At 32.8% G+C, this 17,402-nt stretch overlaps 1 protein-coding gene across 1 annotated transcript in view; it reads left to right on the top strand.

Moving 5' to 3' along the window:
• Window positions 1–5,652: 5,652 nt before the first annotated feature.
• LOC121130540 (protein timeless-like) overlaps window positions 5,653–17,402 on the top strand; it is a 31,536-nt gene continuing 19,786 nt past the window's right edge. Inside the window, exon 1 of the mRNA XM_040726277.2 lies at window positions 5,653–5,784. The gene's annotated coding sequence lies outside the window, so the exon portion shown is untranslated. The remainder of the gene's footprint in view (window positions 5,785–17,402) is intronic.

The raw sequence follows: 17,402 nt of genomic DNA, 5'->3' as shown, positions 1-17,402 counted from the left end.
GATAAAATCCCCTAATGGTCTTCTTGTATATCTAATAGTCCTTCTACTTGCAATCGACTTAATATTTTATACAGATATGACTCGAAATCATCTCATTGTGATTGAGTCGCGACTGGGTATATACTAAATCATATATGTATATAAATTTAATCTCCTAAATCTAGAAATAGGTCTTCTTAAATATCCATTCTAATATAATACGAAGTAACTACTCAAAAAAATTAAAAATTATAAGTTGTAGAAAATGAAATGAAAAAAATAAATAAATATTCAATTTTTGAATATTTTCAGTTGTTAGAGGCAGACAAGCTCTTTAAATAACTTTGCTCTGAATGGATTGTGTGCTCCTTAAGACTTTTTCTTTAATCTGCTCTCTTTAGTGAGGTCTCTTAATAGACTCTAGTTCAATTGAAATAATTTTTTACTGGGCCTTCCCTACTTCACATTGCAAGTGAAAGAAGTGAGTCATGGGTCTTGTAAAATAAGTTCCAAACAAATTAATTTTTTTGTGAATAGGTATCGATATTTGAAAAAAAAAACCCAATAGGATATTTGAAATGTTTTCCAAAAAATTGAATTTTAGAATTTTTTTTTCAAAAAAATCATGTCCAAAAAAATTCCAAATACCGACTCCCTCCATAAAATACAATTCTGTGGAGGCTCCTGCTAGCACAATGGTATTTTTTAACTATTATTTAAAATATGAAAAAAAATTATAAAACACACATCTATTTATAGTATTAATTTTGTTGAAAATTCTATTGTTAATTAATAAATGATATCCTGTTCAAGTGTAAAATTCAATGTGTTTAGATTTTAATGGACCACTTGGTACTTTAAACATTTTTTAGTATACAGGACGTTAAGATTATATCGCCATTTGTTATGATGTAGTTATCGAAGGGCGTTTCCTTTCTTGACAGTAGAAAAGTTGTTGTATCAAAAACTTTAGTCCAGATTAGGGGGTCATAGCAACAGCTGCTCCAGATATAAAGAACAGTAAAAATTATAGAGGAAGAACCGCGTTGCTTGATGACGTTGATTTTTGTACATAACAACATGGAGATTTCAAATGTGATGCTGGAGATCGACCTGGAGTCTGGAAAACAAGATTCGGAACCTTGCAATGTTACAGACAGTTGCTCAGTTGTGTTCATCGCTAGGAACTATGATCTTAATCCAGTGAATTATTTTGTCTGGAGCTACATTGAATCTAAAGCAAATTGAACATCTTATACTTTCAAGAACTCTCTTATTTCCTTGAGCAAGACCAACATACCAAGTTACTACATTGGCAATGCCTATTACTCCTTCGGGGCCAGATCCAGGGTATGATTGATGATGGAGGCATATACATCAAATTATCACTTTCTCAATATTTTTTTTTCTTAATATAGATAAATATATCTCATACTTTTAATGATAATTAACATTTTATATTATACCACAATTATTATCATATTGTTTTATTTTCCATTAAGGACCGATAAGGACCAATACTTGGGGGGACAGATTTCATTGGGACAGGACTATTAGGATTGCAGTCTTACTATTTTTTTTAAAGACATCCAACACTACTCATGACCTTAATTATTTGCATTTCTCCCTCGTCCCAGCTGCTTGTAGCTGACCTAATGAAACGTCATGACAGCGAACCCGCTCTCCTCCAAAATATTCTTCAAATCTTCTTCAGGATTACCATATTGATATTCAGTTTCTTTTCTTTTAACGTGTCTTAAATGCTACAAATTAGCATCAACGGAGATCTTTGTCAGCGGATATGTCCTTTCTTAAAGGTACCACCAAAGTATCACAATCTCTCAGCGTTGATTTTTTGACATAGCCCAATTTTGCTGATACTCACAACCCTACATAATATATGATACTCTAAGCATTCGTGAACAAAGTGAATACTTGTTCATCCTTGTATATTTTATGTCTGCAAACTCATAATCAAAATAGTAGATGAAGAAAATAAAAGCAGTTTAGGATCCGAAATGAGGGTATTATTTGAGGCCAACGGAGAGCTACATTGTATGAGATGTATTTTTAATGATTGTATCTACTGTTTAATTATTATTCTTTTTTTTTAAATAAACCTTATAAAATGATTATTTTGCTGTTAATTTTAAGTAAATATATCAAAATTGCGGGATTTTGTTGTTATACCGTGTACTGTGGATGCAAAACAAAAAACCAAAATATAATCTGGTAATCCTCACAAAAATATATTGCATACCTGGGGCATTACTAGCCTTCATCATTTGGTAGGGACTTAGCCCAAAAAATTATTAATACTGTGATATAATTACTCATATAAAAAAGTGTATTTTATGTATATATATACTATCAGAGGGAAATAGAAAAGCAGACGAAGAAAAAAATACCAATAACAATATCCTCACTACCATTACGTCATTTTATCCAAGAATAATATTCCAATGTTCAAATGATTAATAAAATGATATAGGTAAGTGTATCTACTTGAAGTAAGTACTTTAAGGTTTTTCCAATTACGTATGTAGAAACAACAAGTGTACCTATGCATACGACTATGTAAGCTAAGCAATATGGAGAAAGAAAGCAGTCACATGGAAGACTTTTTGATGACAAATATAAAAAGACGTACTTAGCACATAATAATGATCGTATAATATACTTTAAAAAATGTATCACATATTTTCAAAAAGTATATATTATACAGTAGGAAAGGTGGGAATTTAGTTCAATAAATCATGGGGACAGAAGTTAAATAATGCATTTGCTGTTTTCTAAATAAAATATAAAAACTTATCCCTCTTATTATATAAGAATACACACCAACTTTCAGTCATAATTTTTTTAGTATGATAATATAATTGAAGTTTAATCACGCTTTAGGTATAAAGCTAAATGAACCTAAATTAAATACTCAATCAGCATTAATTATTCACATCTATGTATTGTTATATTCTTGGATTTAAATAAAAAAATAAAAAATACTCATCAATTTAAAAATAAACAAAATGATACTACTAAGAAATAAGTTCATATTTAGTTTATTATTAATAGCAACTAAATAGAATATTCATTTTGTAAAGGATAAATAACATAAATATGTACAGAAACTTTTGTATTGTTTCCATCAGAATAAAAATAACAGGGGAAAAATTAATAGTAGAATTATTCTTCATCTAAAATGAAATATACCACAATTCCTAAGATTTCTTTAAAATTAATATCTTCAAATACTCACTTTGCAAATCGTACCCCTCAAATGAAAAACCCTTTTCTTTATTTTTCAATGTGATTCAAAGAAATCAGTTGCAGATTCATATCAAAGTCCTTGTCTTGGATTAAAACTGCATGCTGAGTCTGATAATAGAAAAAAGGTGTATTACAAATTAATAAAAATTAAACGACCTAATGTTGAATGACAAAAACATGTAATAGTTCCTAGATATCACTGTAGGCAGTTTCAAACTTAGTGGCAATTAGTTATGACACTTCGCCATTCCTAACGCCCAATCCTGAGCATTGGTGTCGTCGACTTGAAATCGAATTAGAGCTCAGAGGAATAAGGTCTACGAGGACAAAGTTTGCACCTTTACCACAGAAATTCCTCCTGAATCATTCGATCTTATTGCAGATCTTGAGACAAAGAACGATTACGCCGTAACAAAAAGTTTACTCCTCAAAAAGTATGGATCGTAATAAGAAGAAAGAATTCAAAGGCCCGGTGATTTATTTTCAAGAGAACCTCACAGTATCTCTGACATTCAAGTAACGTCATTGGCAAGGTCAAAATTAGATAATAAAGTTATCAAGGTTCCAATTGGATCAATTATTCCTGAAATTACGGTTCGCACTGTTCATCCTTCTAAAAGGGCTCTAGCTAGGGCGATTCATATTCAAGATGATGATGATTTCTTCATGTTTTGTGACATCCTCGCTTCCTCTTCCCCAACTTTCTTGTCTCATAAGTGGAGGACACTTGCACGATCTTGAAGTCAATGGAGTGACTAAAAAATATCTAATGATCACCGTTCAAAAAAGAAAAAAAAACTTTTATTTGTGAAAATCATATTACGGTTGGATCCAAGACGACAAACTGTATCTCTGCACGATGTCAAAAAACTCATAATTCCTCACTTTTTTACGGCTGAGGTAAATTTATTAGAAAATAAACTGCTCTACATATGTGAAAGACTATTTAAATGGCATTAATTTTTTGGTTTATTCAGAAGCTCAAGTGTTTGGGGTACCTATAAGCCAAATTAAGAGAGTCAAGTGAGGTGAATTACCCCAAGGTCCTTCATTGGTAGGTTTTGGAGGAAACAAAAGGAAAAGCTTAAGAAAAATATATCAGACAATTGATTTAATTGGGTACAATTCAATAGTTTGTTCATTTTATGTAGCGGAGACACAAAAACCAATTCTTAGCCCTGATTTTTCGGAGCATTTTGGATATTCCATTAACATGAAGACGAATGCTCTAATGATCAACTACCATCATGTTTTGGAAAACGACAGGCCCCATGTTTCATATTTTTAAATAAAATTCCCAAGTCTTTTCAGCGAAAAGTATGACTTTATGCCATTGTGTGAGGCAAAAAATAAAGTCTTACACTATTGTTACCACAGGAATGCTATGCTTTACGCGAGTCAGTCTTACAAAATAGACTCAGGGTGTTTATATAATGAATATATGTACATGCTTCATATATTAATCCTTCCTTGGATAATTTTTTTTTTCCATAGATTTGAAGAATAGTTCTTTCTATTCATTATAAATGAGCAAACGAATTCCATAAAATATTCCATTCTTACCTCTGTTAAGTTTTATTTCTTTAGAATATACTCTTCAGGAATCGAGAAAGTACAATCACTGAACAAAATTCGATGTTTTAATCTTACAGCAACAGTTTCCATTCTAAATTATTTGAATTAGTACAAAAGGATCAAAAATTGATAACAATATTACAAGGTGTATACTATGGGTATATTTTTTAAAACATTTTTAAACTGGGCCCAGTTTAAAAAAATATTTTAAATACGTAATTTCATTTAATTGCACTATTCGTTGTAAAATAAGTCATCTCAAGATCGTCTTCCAAATCACAAATAAATAGTAAAGTGGACGTTACCCCATTTATTAATTCAGGGTTTTGTCAAGTTTTCATTCAATTTGTTTGTGTCAAATACATAAATTTTAATATACCAAAAATCATTTTCCTAATTCCTTTTTTTAATAAGTATTCAATATATGTTTTACCTTTTTCTGATAGTTCAATAATTCATTTTTTGGATACTTAATTTTTTTTTCTGCATTTTTGAATCGACAGTCAATACTTTTATTTTATAGCTAAACTATATATTCTTCTCCTATTTTGAGATATCATAAATAATAATATAAAGATTGACATGAAATCTTTGAAATTATGTCAAGTATGTTTATTTTTTTAAATTCAAAACAAATGAGAATAGTTAAAGAATTATCTATCAAAGCGGATTCGAACAAAGCGTAAAATAATTTTCTGAATTATCCCCGCCAGAAAAGAAACAGGAATGAGAAAGCAACAATAGAAAAGCCGAGGGTCTACTATATCACAAACCATAAGAGAAGACTCACACACTCTTTTAAAAAAAATAAACAATTTTTATTTTAAAAATAGTAGTGTTTCGAGAGCCAAAGCGTTTGGTTGTTCTATGTAATTTACATTGCATTTACGTAAAGAATTTGATTTTCTTGGATCATCCAAAGTTCATTGTTTTTTTATAAAACAAAAAACATCTAAATTCAAGGTGAGTTTTTAACATATCGACTGCTTTATTTTGAAATACAAAGGTATCGTATACACATGAGTCATTCTATGGGATATATACAATTAAAAGTCATATTTCGACATTAAATAACTATATATATTTGAAAATTAAATGTAAAAACAATTGATAAAAAATATAAAAGCTTTTAAACTAAATTATTTATTAAGTTGTCTTGAATAATATTATTACTAAAAGTGTCTAATTATACAATTTATAAGTAAAAATAAGGATTTTGTTGGGAAGTTAATTATTTCTCTAGCTAAAACTAAATAATAAATCTTATAGTACAACTTCAAAGATTTCCAGTCAAAAATTAAGGTGGATTATTATTAATTATTTCAGTTTAATTTTCAATTTTCTGTTGAATTTGTTATTAAATAGTAAGGTTGCATTATAAAATAGACGAATGTTTTCGTTTGGACCGGCCCGATATTTTTGCTTTTTTTTTTAAGTGACAAAAAATTTGAAAAATTAAGAATTAAGTATATTTAGGCTGGGAAGTAATAAAGAGGGATAAAGTACGAATATTTTGAAAATCATACAACCTCGTTTTTGCTGTGCTGAAACCTTCCATAAATACATCTTTGATGTTTGACTTGATTTGGAGACAAGTCAAGGAACAAAGTGAAGTAAGTCGATATACCTACATCGAGATTATGTATTTAGAACAAGTATAGGACATCTATAATGTAGAAAATGTTTTAAAACCCTATCAAAACCAAAAATAATACATTCAAGTCTCCAGTTTAATAAAATATATATACATATAATTTTTTTAAATGCCCTCACATAAAAAAATTGAGTGCTGTTAAAAATAATATTTCATACTGAATATATAAATGACAAGCACATTTACTTACTATTGTAATATTATAGATAGAATTATAATATTAAATAGGATATTTTTTGGATTGAGGCACGTACAATGAATTGAATATCTCTTGTATTTCCTATTTTCTTGTACATTAACAGAGGCACCATAGCTTTTAACTATGAAATAATACGTTTTCTATGCTATCACTTCAATCCGTCTTCAATCCGTGTCAGGAGCATTCCTCTTGGACATTATTGCCTTGAACGTTTTTACTTTGTCCTTTAACCCCTGACCAACTACCCCTTGTACCCTTTACCCCCCAATGAGAAGTGCGGTTAGTAATTTATTTATAGAATGCCAAAGTAACAAATGAATGTTATGGTTGTTTTAAGTGGTTGTTGAGCAATAAAACTTTCAAGTTCGAATCGGAAAGTAACTATGAGTTCTATAAACAATCAAAATTTTAATACTAAAATATACAAACATTTCAATTAAAATAGATAATTAGCCTGATTATTTAACCATAGGCATGATATATAAGATGCAATAAATATTTTTAGTAATGCCTAATCTAATTTCCTTAATCCCATGGGAAAAAGTTGGCCAAACATTGAGTTTTAGTAGATTATTTCTACGATGAATTTAGGGATGGATTTTATTGAACGAGTATACACATGATATTATAATAAATGTCTGAGAAGGATTTTCGGATAACTCCTTAAATACTGTGAAATAGAGACAAGTATATCCAAAATAAATAGGTTAATTATATCTAATTTTTAATATATGTCTTTTAAAATCGCAAAAATCAAATAGAATCATCCAAAATCTTCTCAAGTAATATCAACGCCATATTTTTAATGGAAAGATTCAAAATACTGACTTCGATGCATATAATTATTATCTCGTATTTGATGAGAAATATCTATTAATAATAATACTTATCACTAATATGTACGCCATTAAATTAAATCAAGAACTTCTTGGTTAAATTAATAATTACGTTTGTAAGGTTATTAAAAAGTTGAATGTTTGGTCGTATAGTTATTATTTATTGTAATAGGGGGTGACATGCTGTGGGTAGATTACCAGGGGGTGAAAGGCTACGGGGTAAAAGGACGTAATTGATTGGGTGTTAAATGTCAGGGGGTAATTGGTCAAGGGGGTAAGAGCCCTAAAACCAAACAAGCTAGACAATCCCAATTCTTCAAACCTTATTACGTAGGGTTCAAAGCATTGGGAAGGAATTACAGAATGCTACTGCTATAGTCCTTTCCAAAGAATTATTGGCATTGATAATCAGTCCATTTCTTCATCAAAATAGATCAGAATTGGAACCTCGTCCATGGAAATTCTTCATGAATTTATGAATATGATATATAAATATATTATACAGTTCTAAAGAACTTAAACAAATTGTGCAATTGCTCGACTAATCTTCCTAAGACATCAATAGAATCTGCTCCACAGAATGCTGAAACCGGAGATATCTTTGATGTGCAAGAATTTATCAACTTGTTTCGGACGATGTCATCTTTCATCAAAGTTCCTTTCCTCAAGGGATACAGAAGAATTAGATCATCAATTTCTATCTCACTACAGAAAAGTATAACTCACTCCCAGGGAGAAAACGTTATTTTTTTAGCCTTCTTAGATTTAATTCAATGTTAGCGGTATAAAATCATGTCAGTGGCCCAAAAGGGCATTTATAATTTACTGCTTACCTTGACAAAAGATCTACTGTCGTAATGGCGGCCCAAGGACTCCAAAGATGTTGGAAAAAGATCGTCACGAAGAAGGGTCAATATACTTATAAGAAAAAGAATGATCAGGAATAGAGGAGAAGACGGATTAATACACGAGCAAAAGGGTATGACTAATTTTTGATTGTGAAATATTTTAAATTATGGAGCAATAGATGTTAAAAATGTCCATGAAACATTAGAAAAAATTGATAAGCAAAAAAAACTGTCTTAAGATCAAATGTTTTGACGAGAAAAAGAATGGAAGGGAGGTCGTTTCTCGAGTGAAAATTATGAGCTCATCAAGGCTACAACAGGATTGAAGAAAAGAACATTTATAATTCCAAATGCAGCAAGGATCAGTCCGGATGAAGTATCTTTAGGTATGGAGTCTCTGGGTAAAGAAGTTGAGGCTTACTATCAAGCACCAAAATCGGAAGGACATAAAGGCGAATTTGCCAAAAATGTATTCAATGAGCCATTAAGGTCCATGAATACGGTTGTAAAAATGATGACTTAGATAGATATCCCTCAATTCATTACAAAAGATTAGTGAAACTAGAGAGTAGTCTTATTGAAAAACAATGGTAAAATTACATAGAGATAGGTCATAAGTATATTGGCTGTCTACTGAGGAAAAATGGATTGTCAAGGCCTTCCCCAAGTAAATATTTTGAAAAACTGAAATTGATGTACAAAACCAAGGAAGTAAATTGTCACTCAACGCTAAAGGGTGCCCAGTTATGAATATCAAACTTTTCTGAAGATGAAGGTTAGGAATCTGAGAAAGATGTTCAGTCACTGGAATTCAATCAAAATGACAATAGATAATAGGGAATCATATATTTCAAAGGAAATACCAGGCCCACCTGAAGAAATGGTAGGGAGTTTGAAGACAAATAACGTAGATATCAGAGATACCAAATTATTTACAGAGAATGATGGAGGGTCAAAAGACAAAGGCGCCAGTAAGGATTCAGATCAAGGAAGGGAATTGAGAGAAGACTGGCAAATGGTGCTTAGAAACAAAGGTAACGCTCTCAAAAAGCCAATGAAGATTGATGGTCCCGCATAAAAGACATATAAGGATCATGTGGAGGAGGATACAACGAGAAAGAAGGAAACCAGTAGCTAGTAATACGGTAAAACTTCAATAGATCATTTTTCTCATATACAGAAATCCCGATATGATATCTCAGAATGGAAGTTCCGCAAAAATAAAAATAACACAAAGATACTAAAACTCAAGCAAGGCAAGATATCTTTAGAGCTCACAAACAAAACAAATATTCGCTATATTTTCCCAGGATGTAAGATCTCTCAGAAATGATCAAAGAAGATGAAGATGTTTTTTTTTGCCTGAAGGCCCAAAAAAGTAGACGAGGAAAATTTTAAATGTTTTGAAGATTGTACAAAATGTGACACAAAAGTGTTTATACACTATAGAAACTGTATTGATAATAAAAGAGGCTTTGAGTAGAAAATGGCCTGGCATGCAATCAAGAAGACTGTAAGTTAAAAGTTTCACTTATGGTTCATTTAACATAATAGAGGTTACACTCCATTAAGAAAAAAAATTTTGTAGCAAACATTTATGGTCCAAATGAAGACATAGCGGAATTTTACGAAGAAATATACAACATACTAAGGAAACTTGGGAACATAAAAAAAATAATTATGGGGGATTTGAATCTATGTTTTGATAAAACTCTGACTCCATCAACTATGGAGGTGAATATAATCTTAAATCTAGGAACGTTTTGGAGATTCTGATGGGAGACTTGGAAATGCTTGATGCTATTAAATACTGGCATAAGGGCAGCTTTGTTGATATGTGGTGAACTAAAACCAAAGAAAGTCGCATAGATGATATGATTACTAGTCGGGAGTTGACCAATAAAATAAAAAGTATCAAAATAGTGAATAACGGACGTTCGGACCATAAAACGCTCACTTTAAGACTCTCACTTATTCGACAAAAAAGGAGATGGGGGCTTTATAAGAAGGTTTTGAACAACAGAAAATTCTTAAAGAGGACTTCCTTAGAATTGGATAAGGCTATAGATAGACTAAAAAATAATCCAAACAACAAACATATCAAATCCTTGTTAAATTGGCCCAAAATAATTTCAAAAGGAGAAATGGAGTGCGAAAGAAACAAACAGGGAGGCAAGATTAGAAAATTAGAAATTCGGCTTCAATCCACAGAATCATATAATTAACAAATTTAGCTGACACAATAAATCATATGTGAATATCGGAGACTCTTTTTTACAAAAGCTTATACATCGCCTTGGACAGATAAGTGAAGATTTATATCTTGTGGAAAAGCTTCTGAAAAATCTAAAAAAAAAAAAAAACACTCGAATGATTTCTTGGAAAAATTAACATGGAAGAAGCTGAGAAGTTATCTATACGAAGAACCTCACTGGAAAACGACATGGTATGAGAAAGAAAATAGTAAAAGAGGGTAGTTGATTTTTTTTCTCAGATATATTTCAAGAAGTATATCAAAAGGCATTTAAGTGAAGATAGTTCTCCGGGTGTTAGTGGGATTACGGCGCCTTTTTTAAGCTGTATTGTAACCAAATAGCACAGTTGACCTACCTAATCGGGAAAACAGGAATTATGCCCCCTCTATCTTGAATCACGGAATTATTACACTTATACCAAAACCTGATAGCTCCACTTCTGATCCAACAAGCTTGCGTCCAATAACTCTAACAGAAGTGTTATACAAAATAGTAACTGGTACAATTACTCAAAAGATAATGCCTACTCTAATCAGCATCATTCCTGGGGAACAAATTGGAGTCATGCCCAAAAGGTATATATATAAATATGACATAACTTTAAATACAGTCGGAAATATTAAAAATTCCATGAAAAGAGAAAATTTTAATACAATAATGACAATAGATTTTCCTAAACCCTTTGATAAAATAAATAACAAATTGAATCAAATTTTTGATTTCAAACAAAATAGGCAGCCTTTCTTATATAGATTTGGAGTTTTCTCCAAAGCAAAAAAGTGCAAAAGAAATTGATCATCCAGGACCCCTTAATCTCCATATCTTTTTCATTTGCCACTTTTACCTTGGATGGATAAAGTAAATAATAATAAACTGATAGGAATTGAATTTGGTGGGGGAAAAAATTGTAGTCAATTCTACGGTGACGACAACCATATCTTCATAGAGGTTGAATCAGAGGATGAAATAAAGAAGAAGGCTAGATATTCTTTACGACTCTATGAGCGGTTCAGGAAGAAATCTGGCCGGGAGAAGACACAAAGTTTCAATATTGGTACAAAGGTTTTTCTCAAAATCAATGGCAGGATATGGAGCCGTATACTCCATCAAACAGTTGGGAATATTGTTCACAAAATCAGGCACGGGCACGACATATTTTGATGAAAAAAAGATCAAAATTAAGAGACATGCAAGAATTATCAAAGCTTCAAACATGAACTACACCAAAAGGGTATGTTGGTGGATTTCTATGTGTTCTTAAATTTCCTTTATTACTTAATGGGTGACTGGAAGGGAATCTCAAGAATCGGAAAAGGGTTTCCAGAATATAGAAAATTAATTATGTTTCTCAAAGAAAACATTCAACGTTTATAAGTTCCAAGGAGTATGGACGGCTTTGGTTTGAACTCACCGAAGAATATTATTTACAAAATTTTTGGAAAAATGCTTGTCAGAATTTTATTAATAATATTTCATGAATGATCCATTTGGGATATATACCTGTTTTTGGGTTGCTTTTATTTGGTTCGGAAAATGTACTTTCCTCATCTGAATGGAAGGACGTGAATATTGGAAGTTTTGGAAGGAACTTATTTATGGGGAGATGATTTGAGGATGACAATCTTCCTATATTCGTAAAAGTGGAAGCACTGCTATGAGTTAGTAGAGGAATAAAGAGCGTGATAGCAGAAGAAAGGGCTGTTGTGGAGAGGTGGGCAATATTGAAGAATATTGTGAACAATTATCACCTGATGGTGGGACCAAAGGGCAATGACCCATACCAAGGGGCTAAAGTACTGAAATAAGCTAAAGATCAACATTGACAAATGAACACAAACAACTTTTAACCTAACCCGTATGAAGAGCTATATTTCAATTCGACTTTAGGAGTACTTCTTTCAAGTTTAGCCCTGAGTTATGTCCTATTTTTAAAACGCATTGCAACAGCTTGGGTGATAAAGAGGGAAAGGAAAAGATTTTAAACATTTATAGGTCTTTAAAGAATGTTGGAGATGGAGTATGTATAAATTTGCAAACTCATATCGACAACAAGTCTTTATTGTGCAACTATTTTATAGGGAAAACGCCGGGGGGAAGATTGTGCTCCTTGAAATATGGTGGCAGCAGGACGGTGCCAGCTGCCACACTAGCAACTTTACCCAAGAGTTCCTTCACATCGAAACTCCAGCCTTCTTCGATCGGAATTCTTGACCTCCTGACTCGCCTGGTTGTTTGCCACTTGACTTCGCAGTGTTTGGGCGTTTGAAGGGGATGCTGTCGGGAGTCCAATACAAGTCCAAGGACCAGCTGAAGTCTGCCCTCAAGAATGCCTGAACCAACCTCGACCAGAGCTTCATCGCTAAGTCATTGAGCAAGTTCCAGTCCAGGCTGGAGTTGGTAGTAGAGAACATGGGAGGCCATATTGAATAGACATGTGTCTAAGACTCTCATCTTTCATGTTAAATAAATTAATTCGTCGACCACTTTAAAAATTACAAAATTATTCAACTGAAAATTTCAGAGTGTTCAGTTTTAGACGCACACACATAGATGGCACTAATATATTTTTTTTCCTTCAATCCACATTTCTTCGAAAAATTGATGTTGGAATAAATATCTGACTAACACCTATTATTAACATCCCTTCCTAAGTCTCCAAACTTCATTTTCAGCAAATATTTGTTTTGAGAAACAATTCCTTCTTTGAAAATGAATACCTTCAATTTGGTCCAAAATTCGTAAATTCAGTACTTTTCTTTAGATATAAAATAAAAGTACCATACTGGAATGGAACTATTAAGCCCTCTTATGGCCACCTACCACCTAGGAACCACCTCTAAGTATATTGTAGTGTCCTTTTCTAGCAATCGTGGAAAAGGCTACTACAAAGTTTACTTATATTTTTTAGTTTGGATTAATATAAGATCAATATTTGATAAGCATTCCTTCTCAGGATACAATTTAGTGGGAGTCAAATGAGAACACCGCTGTGATCAATGGGATAGCTATTAGGCCTACCTTAAGTTGTTGTTTTGGAGTTTAGGGTTGATAATAAGAATCACGTAGTACGTTTGCACACTGCCTTATTTATTACTTAGTTCTTCGGAGATAATCTGGCGATTGATTCCCCTACATACATCATAACATATATTTATAGACGTTTGGGGTCTAATGCTAGTTGTTCTAGAACTCTCCAATTCGCCTCATCACCTGCTCCCAGCATGTGATGTTTGGCCTTGGTGATTACCATCATATGCGTATCATATTCAGACACACAACTCAGCAATAAACCTCTCAACACATCATTTATCACCAAACATAATATTAAAATAACAATAACTCATGATAGCTTAAATCTGATAAATATATATATACAATAACAACTATCGTTCACATCATCATACATAATACATCCATCTGGTGATACTACAGATGCTCCCTCCTTGAGGAAAAGACGACCTCGTCTTTCTTTCCCGATATACGCCCCTTCAGGATTTAACTCACTCCTGTACAGCTCTTCTAGCTCGTACCTTACAGAGCAACGTCACAAAGAATCCTGAAAATATAATGATTAATAAGGTTTCAATAACCACTATACTGTATATCCAAAAACGATTCTCTTCAACCCTGGCAGTTCTTGCCATTATCCTCAACTTGTCTATAGATATTGCTTTCTGAGGTTCCGTCAATAGTTCTAGCTTGTCCTTGAGGCTTGATTGTCCATTACCATAAACCCAGCTTTCATGGAGGTTTAAATCTGCAATAACATCTTCCACCTCATCCAGAATCATCATTTCCACGACCCTCATCTTGATCTTACTTGTCACTGGTCTTTCTCCAATCAAGTAATCACCAATCTTCACATTGCAATCATTCCGCAATGTGATCATCCATTGTCCGGACCCAAGTGCTTCTCGACGTTTTGTTGTCCTACCAGAACCACTTGTACATGACGCTTTGATCATTTGTGTCTTCTGCACATCCACGAATATTTTTCCATTGTTGATTTGCGACACAAACACGTCATCCGATTTATGTAACATTATGTCACATAATCCCTTAGCCAATTTAAAGTTACCATGAATCAATGCAGGCAAACAACCATTTTGTCCAATTCTGAACAACTTTAAATGTGGACACAGACAAAAATCTTCAATATGAATACAATCCACTAATTCATCTGTTTCAATTTCCTTATAAATACCCTTTATGTCATCAATCACTAAATATTTTCCTATTGGTGATCGATATGACATCCAAACTCCTTCTTCTATTGTCGTCAGGAGTTCCCTATACTTATATAACTCGTATAGATTATCTTTGTAATATAAGGGTAATCGAACCGCCACATCTAATCCGTTTGCCGTTCTTTCCAGTTGCACAGGCAGAGAGTAAAAATTCCCAATACTCTCACTTTCAACTGGACTGATTGATCCATCATGATTCCTTTGTTTTACCATATCCAAGATCTTCCCCACATCATTGATTGATAACAAGTCTGGTGTTAATCTCCTGGTCATACCAGCCTGTATTCCCTGATCCATTTGTTGATCTGTTCTGAGATTGTTGTCAACACCATTATCATTGTTTCAACCGCTTTCTACTTCTTGTAGCTGATTGTGAAGCATCTTGTGACATTCTTAAGGATATCATACTTTGTGGCTAAGTTTCTTATTGCTCCACGGATTGCCCTTAGTTCTTCTTTTGCTGTGCCAAGGTATCCAATATCTCTGATTCATATCTTGAGTGATCATCACTTGAGAAGAACTTTGTGAACAACCCCTTAAGCATCCAGCCTCCCAATACTCCGAGGCCCACTATCACTTGCCTTTTCGTTTTTCCGTCATTCTTATACCCACATAACATCATTACTTCATTCATGTGTGTGCGGATATATTCTATTCTTTGTTGTAGAGCATTCGTCAATGACTTGGGAATACGCACAATGTATACTTAATTGTAGTATGCATACTCCCCAGGACGTTTTCAATTCTTCTGTTTGTTTTAACCATTGGTAATTCTGTCCTGACCTCTATCAATTGTACTGAAGTTCCCACTCTACCCATTTCCTCGAATAGAATTGACGAGTTCTTCCTTTCCATTATAATTTCATTTTCTGAATTAACTTGAAGAACTTCAAACACAAAAGTAAGTGATAATAATAAAATAAGTAACTTCATATTTAATTATATTTAATTCTTTTCTTTTTTAAAGTTCAAATCACAATTAAATATTTATTACTTATTCCTTTTTAAGGAAAACTATTTTCCTCGCCCTCTTTCTCCTGTGGAACATCTGTAGAAGATAAATTAATTGTATCTTCTAGTTCTCTTTCAGTCTGTTCATCTTCTTCACTCCAGTCCAGCTCGCTCTCTTCACTTGACTCTATACGCGATTCCTTTTTACCTTGTGCGTGGGGGCTGACTGGTTTCCTTTTATATGACTTAGGCGTGTTTTCCCATCTAGCAACGCAGCTAGTTCATCAAAGGCGGCACTTAATAATTTCTTTGACTTCTGTTTATATTCAGGCGTTGCTTTTCGTTTATTATTCTTCTTCTCAACAGATCCTTGCATCTTATTGGGCGATTCTTCCATATTCTTTACTTCTTTTCTTATTTCTTCCGCTCCTGCTTCACTCATATATGCCTCCTCGAGTTCATCCATATTACCATTTTCCTTTTTATCCTCTTGTTTTCCATTCTCCTCCTCATCATCCCTTTTTTTTGGAAGATCTTCTATATCTTTATTACTTATGGATGTAGAAATCTTAGGAATTGTTTGAATTTCAGGAGAATCAGGATATGAAAATTGAATTACTCGATCTAAATTATTACTTTCGTTCTCTTCCGTTAGTCTAGAGTCTGAAGGTCTATTTCTTTCTGTTCTATAGAGAGGTGTATTAAAGGGAATCAATTCTTTAGAAATATCTTTTCCCGATATTACCCGTAGTCTGTCCTTAGCTACTTTTTTAGGACCCTTGTTTGTTCTAATCTCAACCATTCTGTCGTTTATTACCTTTAGAACCTTAAATGGTCCGTTTTGATAAGTAGCCAATTTACGATTCTTGTCAGTTTGTGGTGCCCACAAAAACACCTCATCGTCAACATTAATTACCTGTTGGACTACTTTTTTATTATAAGCCTCTCTATTCTTTAAATGACTTTCAAATTGTTGGACTCTAACTTTTTCTAACGCATCAGTAACTGTATTTACCAGTTCATTAACTGATGTAGGAGCATTTTGCATATTTGAATCTAATTGAACTGCAGGAACCACTGGATGTGCTCCAGTTACTAAGAAAAATGGAGAATACCCTAACCTCGGTACAATTAGGAACCTTATTTGAGCCAAGGCTCCCCTAGGCATTTATGCCATTTATTATCAGGGATATTTTCTTGGACCATTAATGTTCTAATAGCTTGTCCAATATCCTTATTTAATCTTTCAACCGGGTTAGTATGAGGTTGATAAGCTTGAGTTTCTGCTTTAATGACTCTAACTCATCGCACACCTGTTGCATTAATTTGGAAATAAATTGTGAACCCCTGTCTGTTACTAATTTCATACCCGTTCCATACCTTGGGAAGAATTCAGTTAATAATATCTTACAAATATTTTCAACTGTAGGTTCCTTCAAGGGGAACGCTTCTGGAAATTTAGTACATATATCAGTGATTGTCATTAAATACTTAGGATCACTGGTATAACCGTTGTACATCAGACCCATCAAATCCATGTAAAATACAAGGAATCTTTCATTGATGGCTGTAGAAGTTTGTCCCATTTTTT

Source organism: Lepeophtheirus salmonis, chromosome Z (assembly GCF_016086655.4).
Source record: "Lepeophtheirus salmonis chromosome Z, UVic_Lsal_1.4, whole genome shotgun sequence".
NCBI classification, from domain to species: Eukaryota; Metazoa; Arthropoda; class Copepoda; order Siphonostomatoida; family Caligidae; genus Lepeophtheirus; species Lepeophtheirus salmonis.
The sequence above is the reverse complement of the archived record's forward strand: the minus strand, read 5'-3'. Positions and strand labels throughout refer to the sequence as shown.